This window comes from Gossypium arboreum, chromosome 2 (assembly GCF_025698485.1).
Source record: "Gossypium arboreum isolate Shixiya-1 chromosome 2, ASM2569848v2, whole genome shotgun sequence".
Classification (NCBI taxonomy): domain Eukaryota; kingdom Viridiplantae; phylum Streptophyta; class Magnoliopsida; order Malvales; family Malvaceae; genus Gossypium; species Gossypium arboreum.
Window position 1 is genome coordinate 26,113,283 of NC_069071.1, and position 19,803 is coordinate 26,133,085.

A 19,803-nucleotide genomic window follows, 5' to 3' on the forward strand; every position below is an offset into this window, starting at 1 on the left:
TCACGCATGCGACCTAGCTACATTTATCTTTCACGTAGCTCTCTTGTCTACATGGTGTCCTTCACTTGGAATCACGCATGCGACCTAGCTACATTTATCTTTCACGTAGCTTTCTTGTCTACATGGGATACATCTCGTATCACACATGTGACCTAGCTACTCTGAGGGTGTCTCGTAGCTTTCTTGTACACATGATGTGCACTCAGCATCATACATGTGACCTAGCTACGCTCCTCTATTTCATTCGATCTCTCTGAATGTTCAACCGGGATCTCTCTCTATATTTATTTCCATTCTTCCAATAGTCGATTTATATTTTAACATCAGCTAGTATATTTATATAATAGGCTGAAATATAAGAATGTACATGAAATTATTGTAATATTTACATACAAACTTACCTTGGTACAAAATGTGGAAATTTTGCAATTTAGTCCAAAACTTTTCCTTCCCCGCTCGAGATCAATTCGCGTCTTTCTTGATCTATAATAACACATTTAGCTCATTTAATACTCATACTATTTATTTCAATCCAAAAATCACATCATGGAAAAATTACATTTTGCCCCTAACTTTACAAAATTACAATTTTGCCCCTAGGCTCGGAATTTAATTTCAGCCCTTATTCTTATATTTTATGATATGCTGAACATTTTATCTTCTACAACAACATCAAATTCTCACTCTATCATATAGTTATGAACAATAGGTATTTTTACCAATTATCTTGCTTTTACTCGTTTTCACTTAAAACCGAGTAGCACAAGTTATTTAACATAATTTAAAACCTCATATTCTATCATAAAACATCAAAATACACAAATTTCACCTATGGGTATTTTTCCAAATATGAACCCTAGGTTAAATTATTACTAGCATAAGCTTAATCGAGCTTCCGGATTCCAAAAGCGTAAAGAACATTAAAAGCGGGCTTGGAATCACTTACTATGGAGCTTGAAAATTGAAGAAACCATAGCTATGGAGAGAGGAGAATTCAGCAGCAACTAAGGAGGATGATGATCAATTTTGTGTTATTTTTCCCATTTTATTTCATTTAATATCCAAATGACCAAAATGCCCCTCCTTACTAAACTTTCAACAATTCCTTCCATGTCCTAATTTTGTCCATGAACTTAAAATTGGTCAAATTGCTATTTAAGACCTCCTAATTAATATTCCAAAACAATTTCATACTAAAAACTTCCGGGATGCAAATTTTGCAACTTATTCGATTTAGTCCCTACTTTTAATTTAAGCACTTTAGGCATAGAATTTCATCACGAAATTTTCACACAATCATGCAATCATATCATAAACCCCAAAATAATTAAAAACAATTATTTCTATCTCGGATTTGTGGTCACGAAACCACTATTCCGATTAGGCCCTAATTCGGGTTGTCACAATTCTCCCCCCCTTTTTGAGATTTTCGTCCCCGAAAATCTTACCGGTAAAGAGGTTTGGGTACTGTTTCCTCATAGCTTCCTCAGGTTCCCACGTAGCCTCTTCTATCCCATGTCTGTGCCACAATACTTTCACTAAAGCTATACTTTTATTTCTTAACTGTTTAACCTCTCGAGCCAAAATCTTTATTGATTTCTCCTCATAGGTCATATCCGATCGAATCTCAATTTCATTGGGAAATCACATGTGAAGGATCGAACGATAACGTCGCAACATTGATACATGAAACACGTTATGGATTCTTTCTAACTCTGCCGGTAAGGCCAACCGATATGCCATTGGTCCAATTCTCTCAAGAATCTCAGACGGCCCAATAAAACGCGGACTCAACTTGCCTTTTCGACTAAATCTCGAATCTTTTTCCATGGTGACACCTTCAAGAACACTTTATCACCCACCGAAATTCAATCTCTTTTCTTTTAAATCGCATATGACTTTTGTCGATCTGAGCGACTTTCAAGCAATCCCGAATTACTTTTATTTTCTCTTGGTTTCTTTAACTAGATCAACTCCATGAATCTGCTTTCTCACTAAGCTCGGTCCAATATAAAGGAGTCCGACACTTACGACCATACAAGGCTTCAACGGTGCCATTTGTATACTTGATTGATAAGCTGTTATTGTAGGCAAACTCAATCAAAGATAGATATTTCTCCCAACTACCTCCAAATTCTAAAACACAAGATCTAAGCATATCTTGAGTACCGGATTACTCTTTCCGTTTGACCATCTGTTTGTGGATGAAATGCGGTACTAAAGTTCAATTTTGTACCCAAAGCTTCTTGTAACTTTTTCCAAAATCTCGAGGTAAATCTTGGATCTCTATCGATATTATAGACATAGGTACTCCGTGCAACTTCACAATTTCAGCAATATATAATTCGGCTAATTTATCAAGTGAGTAATCGAGTGCGTCTTGGTATAAAGTGGGCTGACTTTGTTAATCTATCAACCACTACCCAAACAAAGATCCTTCTTTTTAGGAGTTAAAGGCAAACCGGTTACAAAATCCATGGTAATCTTGTCCCATTTCCACTCGTGGCACCATTACCGGTTGAAGTAATCCGAAGGCACTTGATGTTCACTTTTACTTGTTGACAGATCAAACACTTGGTTACAAATTCGAAATGTCCTTTTCATACCGCCACCAATACTGACTTCTTTAAATCATTATACATTTTGTGCTACCAGGATGAACGATAAACACCATTGTGCCCTCATGTAATATTTTCGAATCAATTTATCGTTTTTCGGCACACATATCTGTCTCGAAACATCAAGCACTCATCTGGTCCAACTCAAAATCGAGTCGTAACTTTGATTCGCATTGAGTTCTCTTGATCCGCAACTCACTATCATTCTTTTGAGCATCACAAATCAATCGGAGAAATAACGGTTTAGCTCTCATCTCGCTAAGATTGACCCATCATCGACAATGCTAACCCGTGTTCATGGCTCTCAAAGTAAAAAGAAATTTTACGCTCAAGGCGTCAAGAACTTCATTTGCTTTTCCGGATGGTAATCAATCACTAGATCATAATCCTTTAATAATTCAAGCCATCTTATTGTCGCAGATTCGAGATCCTTTGATTCATCAAGTATTTCAAACTTTTGTGATCAGTAAAATTCGGCATTTTCACCGTACAAATAATGTCGCCAAATCTTCAAGGCAAAAACAACAATGACGGTTCCAAATCATGTGTAGGATAGTTCTTCTCATGCGGTTTTAACTATCTCAAGCATAAGCTACCACTTTACCCTCTTGCATCAACACACATCCAAGGCACATCAATGATGCATCACTATAAATTACTGAACTCCTTTCCGACTCGGGCTGTACTAAAATTGGTACTTGGTCAATCGTGCTTTCAACTTTTCAAAGCTTTGTTGACATTTATCAGTCCATTCGAACTTAACATTCTTTTCAACAACTTAGTCATAGGAGGCAATCATCGAAAATCCTTCAACAAAACATCTATAATACCGGCTAAGCCTAAAAGCTTCTAACCTCGGATACATTCTTGGGCGGTTTCCAATCAACGATCGTAGAAATCTTGCTTGGATCCACCGAATACCATCACCGAGACTATATGCCCCAAAATCCGACTTCACGAAGCCGAACTCACTTTTACTAAACTTGGCAAACAGTTTCTTTTCTCTCAAGATCTGCAATATAGTTCTCAAGTGTTGGCATGTTCGGACTCATCTCGAGAATAAATTAAAATGTCATCTATAAACACTACTACAAACTTATCCAAATATGGCGGAAGATCCGATTCATTAAGTCCATAAATATAGCTGGAGCATTTGTTAAGCGAAAGGCATCACAAGAAACTCATAATGTCCATACCTTGTCCTAAAGGCGGTTTTCAAGACATCGACTCCTTAACTCTCAATTTGGTAGTAACCGGACCTCAAATCAATCTTTGAAAACACTTGTGGCCCCTTTAACCGATCGAATAAATCATCAATCCTCGGCAATGGGTACTTGTTCTTTATAGTCACCTTATTAAGTCGACGGTAATCAATGCAAAGTCTCATTGAACCATCCTTCTTTTTACAAATAATACAGAGCACCCAGGAGAGAAACTTCGGTCTCACAAATCCCTTGTCTGTTAACTCTTGCAATTGAGCCTTCAATTCTTTTAATTCGATCGAGCCATTCTATATGGAGCAATCGAGATCGGTGCGATGCCGACAACAAATCAATGGCAAAATCTATCTCTCTGTTCGGAGGCAACCTGCAATTCCTCCGAAATACATCTAGAAACTCACAGACTATCGGTACTGATTCAAATTTCAGTTGAGGCAACTCAATATTCATTACATAAGCCAAATAAGCTTCACACCCTTTTCTCATGTATTTCTGTGCAGACATGTGCGAAATCACCATAGGCAATTTATTTGATTCATCTGTTTCAACCCACAGAATTTCTCCATTTTCACATTTCAACTCTAGTGTCTTTTGTTTACAATCTACCTTAGCATCATACAATGTTAACCAGTCCATTCCCAATATAACGTCAAACTCACCAAATGGTAACACATCAAGTTGGCGGGAAAAGTGACCTTGAATCATTAATGGGCAATTCTTGCAAACCTTGTCAACTAGCACATATTGGCCTAAGGGGTTCGACACTTTAATTGTAAACTCAGTAAATTCAACAGGCAACTTTTTATTGGATACTAAATTCATGCAAATATAGGAATGAGTGGACCGGGATCAATCAATGCAATAACAATAGTATCATAGAGAGAAAATGTACCAGTAATGACATCGGGAGATGATGCATCTTCTCGGGCACGTATAGCATAAGCTCTAGCAGGTGCTCTAGCTTCTGATCTTGCCGTTAAATCTTTCATCACAGTTTTACTACTAGTCCCACCTCCTGTATTTCTTGGTGGTCTACCTCTACTAGCGGTGGTATTCAGTCTAGCACTCAAAATCTTTCTTCTTTAACTTTCTCCGGACAATCTCTAATAAAATGCTCACGAGAACCGCACCTGAAACAAGCTCGCTCGGTCCCCCAACACTCACCATAATGTTGCCTGCCACATTGCTGACACTCGGGCTTTCTAGGTCGCACATTACCCACACTTGCCACCGAAGTAGCTTGAGCTTTAGACCCCGAATATGCTCTACCACGATCTCTGTGTGAATCCCCAATTGAAACTGTCATTCGAGGGTTTGTCTCTTTGGACCTCTTTGGTTGAGATTGAAATGGCTTGCTTATCTGTCTTTTTCGACATCTCGGGCCTCAATAGCGACTTTTCTTCTTTCTTTGTTCAATTCTTGACTTTAAGAGCTCGATCAACCAATACTACAAATTCTTTCAACTCCAAAATTCCTACAAGCACTTTAATGTCCTCATTCAGCCCATCTTCAAATCTTCTACACATAATGGCCTCGGTGGACACACATTCTCAGGCATACTTGCTGAGTCTTACAAATTCGCGTTCATACTCTGCTCTGACATTTTCCCTGCTTCAATTCAAGGAACTCCTTCCGTTTTTGATCAATAAATCGTGACTTATGTATTTCTTTCTAAATTCTTCTGGAAGAAATCCCAAGTAACTTTTGTTTTGGCACCACTGCAACCAAAGTCTTCCACCGGTGGTAAGCGAATCTCTCAAAAGTGATCTGACACTTTAAGCATTCCTCGGGTGTACATGAGAGCTCATCGATATACGGGTAGAATTTTCAAGCCAAAATTCCGCTTTCTCGGGATCATCATCGACCTTTGCTCTAAACTCTTGGCCCCTTGTTTTGAATCTTGTCAACCGGAGGCTTGTTCATTCTTACCAAATCTATACCTTGGCGACTCTGAGAATCGCGAGGTATAGGAGGGGTGGAGGAGGTTGAGCATTTGGATTTTTCGAATAAATTCATTATACCAATTGTTCATCATTTGGAGAAAGGCATCCGAGCCTCATCTCCTTGTCTCAATGTTTCAGTCTACTTTCCACAGTAGCGGTCCCTTGTGCGGGAGCGGCGCATTACTAAACATCATCACCGCAGTTCCTTGGGATCCATTACTATATTAAAACAAAACACAGTTTAGAATAATCGAGTCACCACACTATCACAATATTTTTATGGCATGTATAGCTAGACTTTTACACACACTTTATTAGTCCGAGAACCGACTAAACCATAGCTCGATACCACTAAATGTAACACCCTTACCCGTTACTGTCGCGGAACAGATACAAGGTATTACGAAATATAACACATACCATTAAACATAACCGAGATATAAATATGTCATCCAATTTGATAGTGCATCGTATAACATATGTCTTGAACAATATTAGCCAACTTTAATGGCTTGTACAAAGTAGCTGGTCGAAATCTTTGTAACTAATATTTTAAACCTAGACAAATATGACACGTAACAAAATAATTAAGCCTACTATACATGCCATAATTCAAAACGTTTAGTTCAAATACCCTAAAGTATGATAGTGCGGGTAGATCTTCACGATCCTTAACTCTGAGCAAGCGAAGGAAACTATAAGACAAAAGAGAGAAACAAAGTAAGCTTATAGCTTAGTAAGTAAGTATGTAAATACTAATCAAAGAATCTAACATGTTTACACAACAATTCAAGTATATCTACTTTAACTTCACTATTCATTCCACTTTGATTAAGCTGTCTCTGTTGCGTCATATTCACTAAATAAATCATAACTTGAGTTACAAAACTCGAAATTTAAATCCGTAAAATTTACCTGAATCTAGACTCATAAAGCTTTTTGATAATTGTTTTCTATAATTTTTGGTTTAGCCGATTAGTACAGTTTATTAGTTAAAGTTTCCCCTGTTACACAGCTCGACTGATCTGACCTCTGTTCACTACGAATTGAATTTCTCTCAGTACACAATTCAAACAACCCTGAAGTCTGTTTCATTTAAAACTAGTCTCAATAAGGAATTTAGGCATGTAAACTATATTTCTTAATTTTCTTTGTACAATTTTAATTATTTTTCAAAGTTGGAACAGGGATCACGTATTCATCCTGAGCAAGTCACATACAATTGTAAATATCTCAAAATATAGAATTCCTTTGCTTGCTCTGTTTCTTTTATATGAAAGTAGACTCATTAAACTTTAATTTCACATCTCATTAAACCTCTAATTATATTCCTCCTATTTTTGGTGATTTTTCAAAATCACGTCACTGCTACCATCTAAAAACAGTTTTAATGCTAATTTCACTCTTTCACACATTCTTTATGCTAACCTCATTTTATCTTATATATGTATATACCACAAATCATTTTCACCACATTTCATTCACCATAAGTGTAGGTCCAAACCATAATATCACCACAAAACCATCCCGTTGAACAATTCGGATCAATCCTCGATATTTAATGGTTTCAGCACACAGCCCCACCATCATACTTCGTTTAGTTCGGCTCTCTTGTACACATGGTGAACACTTAGTACCACTCATGCGACCTAACCGATTTGTCTCATAGCTCTCTTGTCTACATGGTGTCCTTCACTTGGAATCACGCATGCTACCTAGCTACATTTATCTTTCACGTAGCTCTCTTTTCTACATGGTGTCCTTCACTTGGAATCACGCATGCGACCTAGCTACATTTATCTTTCACGTAGCTCTCTTGTCTACATGGGATACATCTCGTATCACACATGTGACCTAGCTACTATAGGGTGTCTCGTAGCTTTCTTGTACACATGATGTGCACTCAGCATCATACATGTGACCTAGCTACGCTCCTCTATTTCATTCGATCTCTCAGAATGTTCAACCGGATCTCTCTCTATATTTATTTCCATTCTTCCAATAGTCGATTTATATTTTAACATCAGCTAGTATATTTATATAATAGGCTGAAATATAAGAATGTACATGAAATTATTGTAATATTTACATACAAACTTACCTTGGTACAAAATGTGGAAATTTTGCAATTTAGTCCAAAACTTTTCCTTCCCCGTTCGAGATCAATTCGCGTCTTTCTTGATCTATAATAACACATTTAGCTCATTTAATACTCATACTATTTATTTCAATCCAAAAATCACATCATGGAAAAATTACATTTTGCCCCTAACTTTTACAAAATTACAATTTTGCCCCTAGGCTCGGAATTTAATTTCAGCCCTTATTCTTATATTTTATGATATGCTGAACATTTTCTCTTCTACAACAACATCAAATTCTCACTCTATCATATAGTTATGAACAATAGGTATTTTTACCAATTATCTGCTTTTACTCGTTTTCACTTAAAACCGAGTAGCACAAGTTATTTAACATAATTTAAAACCTCATATTCTATCATAAAACATCAAAATACACAAATTTCACCTATGGGTATTTTTCCAAATATGAACCCTAGGTTAAATTATTACTAGCATAAGCTTAATCGAGCTTCCGGATTCCAAAACGTAAAGAACATTAAAAGCGGGCTTGGAATCACTTACTATGGAGCTTGAAAATTGAAGAAACCCTAGCTATGGAGAGAGAGAATTGGCAGCAACTAAGGAGGATGATGATCAATTTTGTGTTATTTTTCCCATTTTATTTCATTTAATATCCAAATGACCAAAATGCCCTCCTTACTAAACTTTCAACAATTCCTTCCATGTCCTAATTTTGTCCATGAACTTAAAATTGGTCAAATTGCTATTTAAGACCTCCTAATTAATATTCCAAAACAATTTCATACTAAAAACTTCCGGGATGCAAATTTTGCAACTTATTCGATTTAGTCCCTACTTTCAATTTAAGCACTTTAGGCATAGAATTTCATCACGAAATTTTCACACAATCATGCAATCATATCATAAACCCCAAAATAATTAAAAACAATTATTTCTATCTCGGATTTGTGGTCACGAAACCACTATTCCGATTAAGCCCTAATTCGGGTTGTCACAATAAAGGTATTTTTAAGTAAGTTTTGTTAACACATTATTTACATATGTACTTACCTCGATACAAAATGATGAAGACGAGCTTAATCATCGTAAACTTTATTCTTACCCCAATCAAGACCCGAATCACGTTTCTCTTGATATAAATTAATAAAATTCATTTATTTCATCAGCACATCAATTTATACACTCAAATTTCATAATTGGGCAAAATGACTATTTTGCCCTTAGACTTTCACAAAATGACCATTTTACCCCTATGCTTGAAAATCAATTTTTATCATACTTCTTCATATAATAAGGCTAGCTGGACCCTTTTTACTGTTATAGAAATCCAAAATTTCCACTATTTCACACATTTATCATCTATTTTACAACTTATACAAAATAGTCCTTAATAGGATTTTTATGAGAAATCCCTTCACAAAAGTTGTTTATTACCCATCTAAGACTCATAATCTTCAATAAAATTTCAGTTATCAACACACATGCTTTCATGGTAAAACCTTAGACTCTTGTCTATCTTGCAAAATAGTCCCCTCATTTGAAAGCTCATGCTTCAAGGGGTCCAAAAATGTAAAAATCATTAAGAGGACTCATAAGAATCACTTACTTGCAAAGGCTTAGAGTTGCTAAAATTTTGAGAAAAGGCTTAGAGTTGCTAAAATTTTGAAGCTCAAAAACCCCTCTAATGGTTGAAAATTTCGGTGGTAGGAGAAGAGAATGAAAGGATGAAGCCATCTTGTCTTATTTTATTCAATTAAGTCACCAAACCATCTAAACTTTTGACTTTTTGACCAAATTGTTCCCTATGGCCAGCCAAGCTCTTAGGAAAGGGTTTAATTGCCCTTTAAAAACCCCCAAATTAAGGTTCATAGCAATTTAACACCTTTAGCTAACAATTTAAGGCTTTTGTACTTTATGCGATTTAGTCCTTTTTCGTAATTAAGCAAGAAATCGCTAAAATTAATTCACCAAAATTTTCATGTATTTATCTAATCATGCTTCAATACATAAAATAATATAAAAAAAAATTTCCTCGACCTCGGGTTAGTGGTTCCAAAACCACTGTTCCGACTAGCCCCAAAGTTAGGCTGTTACACATAAAGCTTAATAAGTTGCACATAAATAAATATACCACATATCTTTACCATTCATCAACAAGTATCATAATACAAAAGTGGCATAAGCAAAACTTACTCATCAATATTCATTACACCTCATATAGCCTATATTGAGCTCACATTTCATACATACCATATAGGTACCTGTACCACTCACAACACGGTTATACTTTCTTAGTTAACTTGAAATCGTAACTTTCACTGCTGAACCATTTGGAAGACTATCAGATATTCATTAAGCCTCAAAAATGGGGTAAGATGCCGATGCCTTGTCCCAGACATGGTCTTCCACTAACACATCTTGTAGCCGATGCATGTCCTAGACATGTCTTACACTGACTTACGTCTCGAGGCCAATGCATGTCCCAGACATGTCTTACACTAGCACTCATCTCAATACCGATGCCATGTCCCTGACATGATCTTACACTGGCTCTCACAATGTGGCCAATGCATGTCCCAGACATGTCTTACACTAGCTCACAATAGCCCATATGCTATTGCATGAATATCCGATTTAATCGATTTGCTTGGCTTTCCCCCAGTCTAGGTTCGGATTCTATATTTCTTGATCTATAATAGCAAAATGCACTTATTTAGTCACTAAATAAAACTAAGCAATCAAAAATTCATATCTTTGTTAAAATGACTATTTTGCCCTTAGACTTTGACAAAATGACCATTTTACCCCTAGGCCTGAAAATTAACTTTTTTATCGAATTTGTTAACATCTTAAGCCTAGCCGAACCCTTTTTACTTGTATAACAACTCCAAATTCCCATTATTTCACATACTTAACATCTATTTTACAACTCATGCAATATCTATTTTACAACTCATGCAATATAGTCCTTTTAGGCATTTTCATGTTAACACCTTTCACAAAAATTATTCATAATACACCCAAGACTTATTTTCTTGCTTAAAAACTCAGCAACCATTACAAACCCTTTCATGGAAAAACCCTAACTCTTAATCATTTTGCAAAATAGTACCCTTATTTGAAAGCTCATGTTTCAAGGGTTTCAAAAGTACAAAAATATTCAACAAAGGGTTGGAAAATCACTTACATGTGAAGGCTTAAAGTTTGCTAAAATTTTTAAGCTTTCAAACCCTTAACAATGGTTGAAAAAATTGGTGGGAATGAAGAGAGAATGAAAGAAAAAGATGGTAGCTAGGCTTAGGTATTATTTTATCACATAACATGACATCACTTACCTAACATTTTGACCATTCACCCTTCCTTGTCTCATGGCCGGCCAAGCTCTTATAAAAGGGTCTAATTGCCCTTTAAAGACCTCCAAAATTTATTCTCTAGCTATTTGACACCTTTAGCTATCAATTTAGGACTTTTACACTTTATGCGATTTAGTCCTTTTTCACAATTGAGTACGCGAACGTCAAAATTAACTCACCAAAATTTCCATACACTAATATAAACATTCAATGACTCCAAAATAATAATAAAATAATTTATTCAATTCCAGATTTGTGGTCCCAAAACCACTATTCCGACTAGCCCCAAACTCGGACTGTTACACACTGGCTCTCATAATGTGGCCGATGCATGTCCCAGACATGTCTTACACTAGCACACATGTCACCCAAATGTCATGGCATGAATATCCAAATCTATTCTTAATGTTCAACCGGGAATTTATCACGTTAAGTCTCATCATACATTTCTCATAGCCACATTCAAACATTTAATGCAAAACTAACCATTCAGTGCATAATAACGATACAGCTGTAATATTTACGCACAACTTAGTCGTTTCAATGTAATATCATATTCCATCAAATTTCCAATGCATTCAATCATCACATAAATGTTATTAACATTTGACATCACTTTCTCATATACAAAATCATCAACATAAAATTCAATACAATCGTAGCAAGATAGATTTCAAGTATATTAACAATAACATGGATATCATGCTTATTTAATCACACGGACTTACCTCGAATGCAATTTCGGCTAATTACGCCATTTTAATCCATAACCTCGTACTTTCTGATTTAAGCCCGAATCTCAGTTCCTTGATCTAAAATGATAAAATTCACTACTTTAATCATCACATTAACCAATACATTCCATAATTTATACTTTGGAAAAATGACCATTTTGCCCCTAGACTTTCACAAAAATTACGATTTTACCCCTAGGCTCGTAAATCAAATTTTATCGAATTTCTTCATTAATCAAGCCTAGCCGAATTTATTTTAGGCTTATAGAAGCCCACAATTCCATTCATTTCACACACTTATCACCTTTTTATCAACCTTTACAAAAAGGTCTATTTAGGTGTTTTTCATGAAAATCCTTTCACAAAAGTTGTTTATTACACAACCATGACTTATTTTCTTCCATAAAAATTTAGAAAAAAACATAAATATTCACATGGAAAAACCTTATATTTTCAACCATTTTGCAAAATAATCCCCCCATTAGCTAGATTAAGCTACAAGGGTTTCAAAAATACAAAAATCATCAAAAATGACCATCAAAATCACTTACTTGCAAGGGAACTAAGTGAATAAAAATTTAAGCTCTTAAAACCCCCATGTTTTTTGCTATTTTCGGTGGAAGAAAAAGAAGAAATGAAAAAGATGACAACTTTTTCTTTATTTTATTTTATTACCAAAACAAGTCACCTAATGCCACCAAATGTTGACTTTTCAAATTTTCTTGTCCCTATGGCCGGCCAACACTCCCCAAATGGCCTATTTGCACTTTAAATACCCCCAATTTTGGTTCTCTATCTATTTAACATATTTGGGTAGTAAAACAAAATTTTTTACCTTTATGCGATTTAGTCCTTTTTCGTAATTAAGCTCACAAATGCTAAAATTAATTCACCAAAATTTTCATGCACTCATTAATCATGCTATAACATAGAAAATAATATTAAAATAATTTCTTTACTTTGGATTTGTGGTTTCGAAATTACTATTCTGACTAAGCCCTATTTCAGGATGTTATAGTCTTTCCCGAATTAGTCATCTAGCAACAATTGTATTAAGCATACATATATTTAAACGGATAATTAGCAATTCAAATTATTTATCTTTAAGGATCCATATAGTTTATTCGTCCTACACTACATTTTATGCCTTTTCATTTTGGTTATTACCTTTAGCCTATTATACATATTAACTAAGTGAACTAATTAATCTATATTTAAGAATAAGAAATTGTATAGTATTATTCAAAATTTACAAGTTTGACAATTCTATATACTCATTTGATATGTCTAACTACTAAATTCTTACCTAATTACAGTCCAAGCACTATGCATTAACAAAAATAAAAATAAGAACAAGAAATATTTTTAAATTTTTGGAAAATTAAGAAAAATAGAAAATATTTTTGGGATTTTTGAATTTCTTTTAAAATGTATAAAACTAAAATAAACACTCGAATAAACACAAAAAAAAAAGAAAAATAAAAAATAAACACATATAAAGCTTATGTGCACGTCCCCACACTCAAACTACACATTGACCCCAATGTGTTCAAAAGAAAAGATAGGAAATTACCAGACTTCCCTAGAATGAAGCATCAGACTAGCTCGGGTGTCCACCTTCTCGTTGAAGCTCTAACTATAGCGTAGTTTTTTAGGGTACTTGCTGCACATAAGACAAATAAACAAAGAAAAACAAAAACAAACAACAATCGCACACAAAATAAAAATATCCAAACATAAAATAAAAAAGTGTTTAATAGTTTACATGCTACATAAAAAGTAACTAAAATACTAAGATAATAATTACTTAGAGTCTTCCTCGAGACCCTTGCTTGGTCCCACGATTGCTTTACCCTTTTCACTCAGACGAACCTTGAGGATTGTATCCAAGGTTGGTTACTTGGCTCACGTATGATGAGTCCCCCTTTTTGTTGTCTTGCGGAAGCGAAGGCATTCTCAAAGTTTCCTTGATAGGATGTGAAGTTGTCATCCTCTGCGGCCTCGTAATCTATTTCCTTATCCTCATCCTCTTGTTGCTCTATCGTGCCTTCATTGCCCTCGAACAAATCACTCAACCATTTGGGCCATTCCATACCTTGCACCCCTTGACTCCTCACAAAACTTTCCATGAATGAATTTATGGACTCTAGGGGTCATATGTTGTAGTGCACATCCCTACCCAACCTACGTTCCCACCGTGTAGGTTTATGTTGGTTTCTTTTTGGCCTTTTTTTTTTGACACGGCTGGAGGCACCTCTATTTTTTGTTTTCGCCACTTGTTCCATTCTTGTATTTATTTTCTATGAATCTCTTGGAATTGATGCATCAGGGTGCCTCCAATAATGCTAGGGGTTGGACGATGAAATTGTTTCATAGTCCCCATCACCATTCCAACTAGACGACACAAATCAGTAATCAAGTGAGGAAAATAGATTCCAAACTTAACGCATACACATTTTCAGATCTCTTTGTTGACTCACTTCCTGAGGCTAATTCGCTTATGTTGCAAAATACAATATAACGAAGCAACTTGAAAAACATTAACTGCATTAGTGTTCAGCAGTGGTAAGATGCGAGTACAAATAAATTGCGTCCACATCTTAGCGATAGGAAAATTTATATCCTATTTAAAAGATAAGGGGTAATTATTTTACCCTTCTCGTTTCCATTCCCCCCATTCCCTCAGCTAAAAATGTAACAACCCTTTTTTGATAAAATCGGAACAGTGGTTTCGGGACCACAGATCCAAGTCCAGAAAGAAAATTTTGTTTTAATAATATTTTGTGATCTACAATATGATAATAATATTGTGTGAAAATTTCATAAATAAATTTTATCGATTACATGTTTAACTTGATAAAGGACCAAATTGCACAAAGTGCAAAAGTTGAGTTCTAATGGCTAAAAAGATTAAATAGCTATAGAAATTTAAAGTGGACGTCCTTATATAGTAATTAGACCATTAAAAATTCTTATTTGTTAATGATAATGATTCGTCCATGGAAAATAAAATAAAGAAAAGTATGAAATTGGAAAGATAAAAAATAAAAGGTGATAAATTAATTAAATAACAAAAAATCAACCTTTTATGTCATCTTCTTCCCCAAAAAAGCATGGAAACCCTAGGAAAGAGGAAGAAAGCTTTATTGGCTAATTAGGTAAGTATTCAAGTCCCGTTTTTAGTAATTTTTATATTTTTGAGATCGGGATAACCTAATCTAGCTATTTTGGGGATCAATTTGTAAAGTTATCAAAGTATGAAAATTTTTCCATGAATAAATATGCTGAAATTTTGAAATTTATGGTAGAATATGAAAGGTTGTTGATAGACAAACAACTTTTACAAAGTGAATTTTGATGAAAACACGATTTAGGGACTAAATTGAAAAGTTGTAAAATTCATGGAAAATTTTGAATTTTATAAAATATATGGGCTGTAAATGTTACATGTAAAAATCAACTAGGCTTGGAATAAGGATTAAATTGCATGAATTTCATTGTCCAAGCCTAGGGATGAAATCATCATTAATTAAAAGTTTAGGGGAAAAATGGTAATTTTTCCTAAGATGTGAATTGGATTGAATTAAGTTTAAATTGTATTAAATTGATGTTAAATTTACTTTTATAGATTCAAATAGACAAAATTTGTAGTTAGAACGAGGAAAAGAGAAAAATGTCGGATTAGTAGATTTTACTTACACGAACATTTGTCGAGGTAAGTTCGTGTAACTAAATTGAGTATATTTATATGCTTGAATTAAATGTTGTGATTGTGAATTGTATAAATATCATATATATATGACATTGAAAACATATCTGACAAAGCCTGATAAGTGAAAATGCCTGAAATAAATGATAATGCCTGATAAATGATAAATGATAAAAAAAATGTTATTTTTATGCTTGAAATGAATGTGGAATGTATTTATTTGAATTATATGAATATTATAAATATATGAAATAATCACATGCCTGATAATGCCTGAAAAATGTTAAATCCCGTTTGAATAAATGAAAGTTGATGGATACAAAATTTTCATGTATTAATATTAAGGTCCTGCATATGTTACAGATGATATTTAGCTCGAACGAGTAATCCTGATAAAAGCCCTCTTGAGCATCCTGAGGTATAGTTCCTGCGAGCATCCTGATCGGTAGTGATTTTGCATGTGTTGCACATTACCGTAGCTCTTTGTGAACGTTCTATTACATGATTTGATTGGTTGTGATCTAACATTTATTGTGGACACAAGCGCAGCTCTACATGAGCATCCTGATATAGGCTCTTATGAGCTTCCTAACTTGGCTCGCTTGAACTCCCTGTTACCTTATCCAATGCTACCTGATATTATCTCTTCAGAGATATCTGATAAGCTCCATGAGCTTCTTGAGTAAAACTCTTATGAGTTTCCTGTTTAGCTCAGATAAGTGTCCTGTTACATGACTCATCTAAGCATCCTTATATGTGGCTCGAGAGTGTGCTCTCTTGTTATGTGCCCTACCGAGTACTCTTGAATACAAATTGATGGATCCTAATTTGTACACCTCGAGTGTACTACCTATGTATCCATCGATATTTCAAATAAATTCAACAAGAAAAATCCTGACATGAGAATATATGAATAAGAAATGAGTTATTACACATATCTGTCTAAAATACATGAAAATGATGATACATGATAATTGATATATGGGAATATGAGATGATGATATTAGTACATGGAATTTATTTGATGAATATGTTTATCCTTAATTATAGATTTGTACACCTTGAGTGTACTACTTATGTGACTTTAATATTTTGAATGATATGAGTAAAGTTCTGATATGAAATAATCTGAACTCAAAATGAATTATTATGAAAATATAATTGTAATATAAAAATATAATTTATACATGGTACATGAATATGTGATGTGGAAAGCACATATGCCTAGAAATCTAATTGTTGTGAAGCCAGTATATGTTTCTTGATGATATTATGGAATGTATAACTAACAAGGTCAATGAAGATATGTGTAGGGTTTGAGATCAGATTGATTGACTGTGCCTTACATGTTTATCTTGATATAGAATGAATGGTAAGTTAATTACCATGTTATACGAACTTACTAAGCATTATATGCTTACTTAGTTTTATTTCCCTATTTTATAGTAAATCGAAAGCTCGTTGGGTTGGAAGCTTGGTGGAGATACTCACACTATCCATCAGACCATTTCGATGCATATAGTAAATCAATTATGGTTATAATGGAATATATAGGTTAATTGGCCATATTGGCTATAAATGTAAATTGTTATTGTAATCTAGTCATTGGAATGGCTAGTAATGATTATGTTTTGGTATATATATAAATTAAGATTATTTCATGATGATAACGTAAGTGTTTATTATTGATTGATTGAGATAGGCTAAACGAGTATGCTTATAAAAGGTAAGATTAAAAGCATGAATGCATGTAATAATATATCATGTTAGATAATAAAATTAGCTTGGTTATCATACTTGAATTGGTTGATATATGTGTGTAAGTGATTTAGCAGGTTGATAGAAATGTTTGGGTGAGAAATAAGGCTAGGAAATGGCCTTATTTTATCTACACAGGTAGACACACGGGTGTGTGTCTTGACTGTGTGTGACACATGGCCTGGCACATGGGCATGTGGTTTGGCTGTGCCCCCTGCATCTTAAAATTTAGAAACAGAATGCTCAGAATTTGACACACAATTAGAGGCAAGGGTGTGTGTCTTAGCCGTGTATACTACACGGCCTAGAACACTGGCGTGTGTCTTGGCCGTGTGAAGTTCACCTTAATGTTTTGCAAGTCAGAGAGTTACACGGGCTGGGGACTTGGCCATGTGACCTATTTCATACACCACACAGCTTAAGACATTGGTCTGTCACTTGATTGTGTGAGCCACGGCCTATCCACATGGGCGTATGACCCCTGTATATGAAAGAAATTGTGAAATTTTGCGAAAAATTTCATGAGTTCCCAATTTAGTCCCGATTTGGTTTCAACATTTATAATGGGCCTCGAGGGTCCATTCAAGGGACAATATGACTAGTTTCATAAATGAACAGTATTAAATATGAATTATCTGTAATTATTCTGTAAATTTCGGTAATACTCTGTAACCCTATTCCAATGAAGAATATGAGTTAGGGGTGTTACACTTATTGGTATCAGAGCTATGGTTTAGCTGATTCTCAGACAATGTAGCGTGTACGAGATTAGCTATACATGCCATTATATAACCTGTGATAATGTGATATCTCCCGACTCTGATGAGTAATTGTTTTACAAATAGACAGAGATGCTTTCCAACCGAGCTAATTTCGATACTATTGAAAGTGATACTCACATGTCTGAATAAAAATGTTACTTATGATGAACGGGACTCATAAAGGTATGAAATAAATGTTTTATAATAAACATGTTGATGATAAATGTTATGTGATATGTGTGTATTTATGAAAGTTAAATTTTGAGGCTTTACGATCTCCACCCCCACACCTGTATAGTTTTATAGAATGAAATTCCCAAGATTTATATTGATTAAGTTCATAAGTGTGAAACTGAAGAGTTCGAAGGCTGAATGATTAATAATGCAGTCAGAATTGAGAATGGGTTAGTAAGTAAAGATGGTATTAAAAGAGATATCAGATTTTTCTGAAGACTATTTTGGATATATGATGTCACTGTTAAGGAAGAAGTTATTCATGAATAATCAACTTATTCAGGTATGATATCTACAGAATGGATTAGCCAAAAATTACTTCCAAAGTTGCTCTTTTAGTGAACTGAATAATGTAAGATTATTGATGACTTTATTAGTCAGAGGAATAGTGATGAAATTGCAAAGATATCTGAATGCAACTGCTATAATCGGGTATATTACAACAATATCTTCTGGGTATTCTATATGTTCTGTTATTCTTAGAGGCATATGAAATTATTCATGTTCAGATGCAATATTTATCATATTGGAAGGCTGGCTAATTATAATAGATTGAATTATTGTAAGTCTGGTTGATTCATGAACGGTATTGCTTTATCTTTCTTGGGTTTTCTATTCATCATGATTAATAGAAGACTTGCTGACAAGATTCATATGATACTATTTTCTACTTCTACTGATTGAAGCCTTGAATTGTGAATATACAAATTATACTGTCTTTATTATAGTTGTTTCTACTGCGTATGTGCGATATTACTTTTCTGGATTTTTTCTGAGATATCATCAATTTCTTTATTATTTAAACATGGTTTTTTTGTGAAAGAAATTCATTAGCTGGAAGTAATTACATTTATTACCGTTATAAGTATTGACTCGATCATGAAGTTTGGTGATAAGGATCATAGATTATAGAAATTGTATTATTGCACTGGTTATTATTGGAGCCAGTTTATATTTTCCTGTTTTAATTTGAGGTGTACGATTGATGTTGAACTATTGTTTTATATATACGGCTGAAATGTCGGTCATATTGTAACACTATGGTTTTAAATCTATCTAATGGTTGTGGCTTCAGAAAAACTCAAAGCTTCTACGTTAATAATTGAAATAGCTACATTGATGACACAGTTATTATAGAAAAGATGTAAGATTTGAATGGATCGATAAATATCAGTAAAGTTTCGACCAGTTGGAAGCCTTGTTGACTGAAGTATCAATTTTAGTTCAGCCTGAATTGGGTAAGGAATTTGTTATTATAGTGATGTATTGTTGAATGGGTTAGACTGTGTTGGATGCACGGAGCCAAAATAATAGCCTATACTTTCAGACAGCTTAAATCGTATGAAAAGAATTACCCGATACATGATT